The sequence below is a fragment of the Amphiprion ocellaris genome, chromosome 3, assembly GCF_022539595.1.
Source record: "Amphiprion ocellaris isolate individual 3 ecotype Okinawa chromosome 3, ASM2253959v1, whole genome shotgun sequence".
NCBI classification, from domain to species: domain Eukaryota; kingdom Metazoa; phylum Chordata; class Actinopteri; family Pomacentridae; genus Amphiprion; species Amphiprion ocellaris.
The window spans coordinates 28,498,092-28,505,246 of NC_072768.1; positions in this window are offsets into that span (position 1 = coordinate 28,498,092).

Here is a 7,155-nt window from a genome sequence, read left to right on the forward strand (position 1 = left end):
AGCTGCTTTCACATGGGAACCCTCAGCCCTTGACCTCCATCATCTGTCAGGGAGGTCCCAGCTTCAGCGATTCTCTTTCAACAATAAGATACACTGCTGAGAACAGACTGGACCACACTGAAAGTGCATGTGTATTTATCACAGGAATCTGTTTTCACTGCAGGCTCATGGATAAAAGATAGGCATAGCTCACGTTTATGACTGATGTCACAGCTGCCAAATGCTCAGACAGAATTATTAGGTTTTATTGCAATTCTGTAATTCAAGTGCCCTGAGGTGATGTTTTGAATAAGTGCTAAATTAACTGACTGACACTACCATGAATTTTGAGAAGACTAAATAGTAAAGTCAGTAAGGAAATAGTAATTACAGGGCAGCATACCTCCACGGTGGTAGACAGTAGTTGGGAAAAAAAATCCAAATTTAAGAGAACAATAGTCACGGAAATGTCATCTCAAAATGTCATCTCAAAAGTAAGTATTTTTAGTCTAAATATTAAATGAGACCAAATATTACTATTGGTCTGATAATTTTGATAATGTATTCTTTTGTTTGTTTTCCTGTATTTCTCTCTCCTACTGTCATCAGCTTTGCAGTCATGCTGTCAGCTTTTTTTTTTGTTATAATACAAACATCTCACAGGGGCAGGCTTTATTCAGGGTGCATCCCCATTGGCTAGTAGTTGACTGACACTCAGTGCCCAGGCCAGAAGTTGTTCAGTGCAATGTGAAATAACATGAAGCAGCAGCAAAATTTGCAAAGAAAGAGGTAGAAACAACAATATATACACAGAACTAATTGGGGAACAAGACACAAGTCAAACTAATGACGCTGAAAAAGATATTCAAAAAAGAAGGCAAAACACACTAAAGCAGGAATAAATTATTAACAGTACCCTGACAAAAAGTCCTGAAAGTCATGGTTAAGATGATGAACTCATTAGGAAAATGTTTACTGCGGTAACAGATCAAGGAAGTTGTAGAGTGAGTTGAGTTCTTCCACTGCACTAACTCTGCTGCTGTAACATTGCAAATTTCCCCACTGCGGGATTGATAAAGGGTTATCCTATCTCTCACTAACCAGGTTTGTTATATTTGCTGGCAGCCTGAACAAAGTTAACTCAACTATACAAACATGGGCTAATGAGTATGTAAGTAAGTAAGTATTCTCAGCCATTTCTTTAAATATGACTGTTTTCACAAATTCAGAATGAAACTCAGAGAACTGCCATTCAGAATTTCAGTTTCTCTTTCAGAACAGAGCAGCAGGATTTAGTGATTTGGAGGCTGCAGACAAACTCTGTCTTACATTATTTTCAGTTTTTCTCTTACTGAATGTTGGTGTTAGTATCACATAGACTCCAGCTAGGGGTTGATTGTGACAGAGCAAAGAGAGATTTCAATCAACAATCAATTTGCACACTAATATTTACAATAATTTACAAGTAGGACAAAGGGGAAAGGAACTGACTTAAGAGCACATGAGACTGACTTCGCCTGAGGAGGCAATAGGACAGGAGGGGAATTACACTAACCAAAGTAAGACAAAAACTAGAGCAGGATATCCATCCATCCATCCATCGTCTTCCGCTTATCCAGGGCCGGGTCGCGGAGGCAGCAGGCGAAGCAGGTCATTCCAGACATCCCTCCCCCCAGCAATGCTTTCCAGCTCTTCCTGGGGGTTCCCGAGGCATTCCCAGGCCAGACAAGATATATAATTCCTCCAGCGAGTTCTGGGTCTGCCCCGGGGTCTCCTCCCAAGCGGACGTGTTCGGAAAACCTCCAGAGGAAGTCTCCCCGAGGCATCCGAATCAGATGGCCAAACCACCTCAACTGGCTCCTTTTGACACGAAGGAGCAGCGGCTCTACTCCGAGCTCCCTCCAGATGTCTGAGCTTCTCACCCTATCTCTAAGGCTGATCCCAGCCACCCTGCAGAGGAACCTCATTTCGGCCGCTTGTATTGACGATCTTTTTCTTTCGGTCACTACCCAGAGCTCATGGCCATAGGTGAGGGTTGGGACTTAGAGGGACAGGTAAATTGAGAGCTTCGCCTTACGGCTCAGCTCCCTCTCCACCACGACAGCTCGATACAATGCCCGCATTACAGCTGACGCCGCACCAATCCGCTCGTCCATCTCATGTTCCATTTTCCCATCACTCGGGAACAAGATCCCAAGATACTTGAACTCCTTTGCTTGGGGAAGCAACTCACCCCCCAACCCAGAGGGAGCAATCCACCGGTTTTTGGCAGAGAACCATGGCCTCGGACTTGGAGGTGCTGATTTGCATCCCCGCCGCCTCACTCGGCTGCAAACCACTCCAGTGCGTGCTGAAGGTCATGATGTCAGGAAGCCAACAGAACCACATCATCTGCAAAAAGCAGAGATGCGATGCTGAGGTCCCCAAACGAGACACCCTCCTCACCCCGACTGCGCCTTGAGATCCTGTCCATGAACACCACGAACAAGATCGGAGTCCAACACCCACTGGAAACGTGTTTGACTTTGTGCCAATTATGCAGACACAGCTCTCACTTTGGTTGTACAGGGACCGAATGACTCGTATCAGCGATCCTGGTGCCCCATACTCCCGCAGTGCCTCCCACAGAGCCCCTTGGGGGACACGGTCATAGGCCTTCTCCAGATCCACAAAACACATGTGCACTGGCAGGTCAAACTCCCATGACCTCCTCAGCAGCTCCACAAGAGTAAAGAGCTGATCCACCATTCCACGACCAGGACGGAATTGCTACATTGCTCCTCCTGAATCCGAGGGTTGACAATCGGTCAGAGCTTCCCTTCCAGCACCCGAGAGTAAAATTTCCCAGGGAGGCTGAGAAGCGTGATACCCCTGTAGTTGGAACACGCTCTCCGGTCCCCCTCTTTGACAATGGGAACCACCACCCCGGTCTGTAGGGCAGGACAGAATGCAATAATACAAATTACCACACTAAACAAATTCAGGGTTACGAAAGCAGAATATACTTACACAGCTGAGCTAACCACAACTTGATGTAACTAAGCTAGGAAAGTCAGAGGCAGGACAGGACTAAGAATGTGCATACAGCACATAACATAATTAACACTAACAGCACACCAAACACAGCAAAACAAAACGGAGCAGTAACTAAAAGTTCAACAGTATACACAAGCACAATGGTAATCCAACAACCCGAGAGAGAGAGAGATTGGGGCTTAACTTAGCTGGCAACCAGGTGGGAAGAGAGAGTGAGGGAATGCATGTGGAGATGACATGTGCCATTGCAGGAATGGCATCTCGGAAGTTGCAGGAGCCAAGTGGAGAATCCATGAGACTAATCTAGACAGGATCAGGTTGGATATGACCATTCAGGAGCTGACTTTGCAGCAGAAGGCTGACGGAGCAGGCAGGGAGGGTCATGGAACTGAGGCAAGAAGAAACACTGGTTAGCACAACAAAACTAAATCCGAGCAAGAGCAGAACAAAGGCCTGCATTGACTAACATTGTTCAGTGGTCCGGCATTCTGCAGTGGTCTGAGCCTGAGTTTTATGGAGCAGGATTGATAATTTGCAGGTAGACCACTCCCCACCACAGATATGCTCACTCGGGTAATCATCCAATGGGTTGCACCTGCATGTAATCCACCGACTTACTCATGCCTACGTGAGGGAAAAGGGAAGGCTGCCACTAAGCAGAGCTGGAGGTAGAGGGCATGCTTGCAGTTCTCATCGGTTGCAGGTTTTTGGGCTTGCTTTGCTGCCTGTATGAATCCCTCCTGATTCTCTCCCAGTTCTCCACAAAAAGCAAAAGAAGTTAGTTGGTCCTTTTCAAAGACCTAGCCAATCAATATATATCAATATACATCAATATCTCTCTCTGTCTCTCTTTCTCTCTCTCTCTCTCTCTCTCTCTCTCTCTCTCTCTCTATATATATATATATATATATATATATATATATATATATATATGTATATATATATATATATATATACATACATACATACAAATACATACATATACATCCACACACACACACACACATATATAAGCACAAAAAAACTCTTCACCTTCCTTGTCCATGAGGCTTTTGGACAGTGGTTTCACCACTACAAAACAAAACGAGACAAGACAAATGAATGAGCAACAGATAGCCACTGACAAAGCCTGTCACACATCCATCAGTGCTGTGAATCATCTTGGTGAATTAATTGGATCTACCTCAACTGGCAAGGAAGTCAAAATACACTGTACAATGTTTTTATTTTCAGTTTTCAGTTAAGCTGTTGATCTTTTTTTGGGCATGTTTCCGTAGAACTGGTTGCATGTTTCTATTGGGAGATCTGGCAGCACTGCATGACAAGTAGAAGAAGTACTGTAACTGTTTTCTTTACTAAAACTATTAAAATCGTAGTAAAAATATGGTCAAAGTCATGTATTAATTTTACACTCAAAAGTAATAACTGAAAGAGGTTTCATGAACACACTGTGCTGCCATTTACCTAATATCTGTACAAGGTGCAGCTTTGAATTCTAATGTAATGCACTTTTATGAAACACGTGACACAGTGCTTTATCTTGTAAAACCTGTGACACTGTCCACAGTCCTCTAATCATTTCCATCAATACAACATAAGCACCTGTATGAATTTGAATCTTTGTACAGTACGTATGAGAAAATAAAGCTATCTTTACTCCTTTCTTAATTTGTTGTATTTTTTCTTTTAAACAACAAAACTAACAAAAGCAATCAAAATGTACCGGATCGATAGGCAGTATATACAGAATTTTAACAATACCATCTGTAAAAAAAGCATGTTTAACATCATTTCATACCATTTTGAGGAAACGTCTTCTTGACGCTAGTGTCATGCCCTCCATCACCACCTCTGCATAGTGGCAGCATTTCCTCTCCCTCTCCCTCCTTTTCGTTTCCCTTCATGCGGGTGTCAGAGAGGTGTGCGTATCACCTGCTCATTGGATAATCAGCTGATTGAGGACACCTGCAACGGGGAGTGGCACCCCCTTTACCATATAAGATTCTTTTACCATATAAGATTCCTTCTGCAAAGGCTCTCTCGCATTGGCCTGTCCTCAAGCTGTATTAACTGGTTTGCCAGGAACAAGACTCTCCTGCCCGCTGTCCGCCGCCAACCAGCACTCACCACTGAGGACGCCTACCGGACCGCCGATTCCCAGTACCGTCGCTCCCTCCCCGTCACTCCCCATTAGTATAGTTACATTAGTTCCTTAGCACTCTTTGGTTCTTCCCCTCACTCGATCTTGTCTGCATTCCTGGTTAATAAATCCAGCTCTCGTTCCAGTCTCGCCTCCTCTGTGTGCTCTCTGCACAGGTTCACCCCCCCGCGTCTTGACAGTATGATCTGCCCAAGATGAACCCGGAGAGCACACAGCGGGGCCCCGAGCGTCCCACATCCCCCCCAAATCTGCTTCAGGCTGTAACCAACGAGGGAACGCTCCTCGGGCAGCATAGCCAGGCATTAAAAGACCTGACCGCGTCAAACCAAAACATGGCTGGCCAAATGAACGCCTTTTCTGATCAGCTAAATTAAATATCCACCATGATTAACCAGCTATCCGCTGCACATGCTCCAGTAGCTCCCCCCCAGCCGGTTCCTGCTCCTAGTCCCGTCAAAACTGATCCTGCGCCCACTGTTGCCCGAGAGCCCTACGTCCCGACGCCTGAGCGTTACTGGGGGGACCAGGGAACTTGTCAGGCGTTTTTAATGCAAATATCATTAGTTTTTGAGTTGCAGCCACTTACCTACAGCACGGATAGGTCCCGCATAGCTTATATTTTGAGTCTCCTCACGGGGTGGCGCGCGACTGGGGATCGGCGGTCTGGGCCGTGCAAGACCCGGTATGCTACTCCTACCCAGCCTTTATCCAGGAGATGAAAAAGGTCTTTGACCATCCTGTCGGTGGACCAGGCGCTGGGAAGCGGTTGAACTGCCTGCGCCAAGGAACCCGAAGCGGGCCGAAAATGCAGTTGACTTCCGAACACTCACGGTGGAGAGCGGCTGGAAGGATGCTGCCCTGCAGGAGGCATTCCAGAGGGGGCTCAACGAGGTAATCATGGACAAGTTGGCGACAAGGGATGAATCCCCGAGCCTGGAGGCGCTTATTGATTTAGTGATCCGCCTCGATAACCGTATCAGGGAGCGTCGCCGGGAGAAGGGTCTCCGAGTCTTCCCAGTCATGCTCCCTGGCCCAGTCATGCCCCTGCCCGCGCACCCCCAGTCCAGGACCCAGCCCATTTCCTCGCCCTCCACCTCTTCTTCATCCTCTGCAACCCACTCGCACACCAGCCCCGCCGGAGGAGGAGCCAATGCAGCTTGGTCGGGCCCACCTCTCCGAAGAGGAGAAGACAGCGTGCCGCAGGAAAAATGCCTGCCTCGACTGCGGCGAGGTCAGCCACTATGCGGCAGGCTGCCCGGCCAAGCTGGGAAAAGCTTCGGCTCTACATTGGACTACTGGACAAGCTAATTAGTCAACTCCTGATTTTCCTCTACCTAGTTCTCTGTGTCACTCCCTGCCTGCACCTCCTGCCTCCTACTGAAGCGATATCTCGCTCCATAGCTCTCGGAACCCAATTCACCTCTGATTACCTCTTCGGATCCAAACCTGCCCCTTCACCTGCTAGTAGCCATTCCTGCCACATAGTACATCTCCTCTGGCTGCAGTCCCTCGACCACTCTCCTAGTTTAGCCTGTCAATTAGGTATTATGTTGCTTTATTCATAAGTGTGTTCTTGTTCATTGAACCTGACTTATTTGTCAGTATTCAGACAGTGTCAGAGGCTGAATAAATTTATTCTGTAACCCATTCTTGTCTTAAACTTTCCTAGCCTGGTGTTGGCTCTCTGCAGTAGATAATTACTGCTCTCGTAGAATTAAATCTGTACTGTTTCTCCGTAATTCCACAAACTCAAGTTCCTTGTCAGCTTCCATAGTCCAATCCTTCCTGTGTAATTCCCAACTCCTCGCTAGTTGTCAGCCTCATATTTCCTTGTAGTGTAGAGTTTTCCTTGACCTATATCAGTTCTGCTTCCATATGCCCTTAACTTGATTCATTGTTTATTTATACTTTTTGTGTAAAGGCTTTTATTTTGTATTCTTGGTCTGCTGCATTTTCTCTTACTGCACAGGGTGACACAC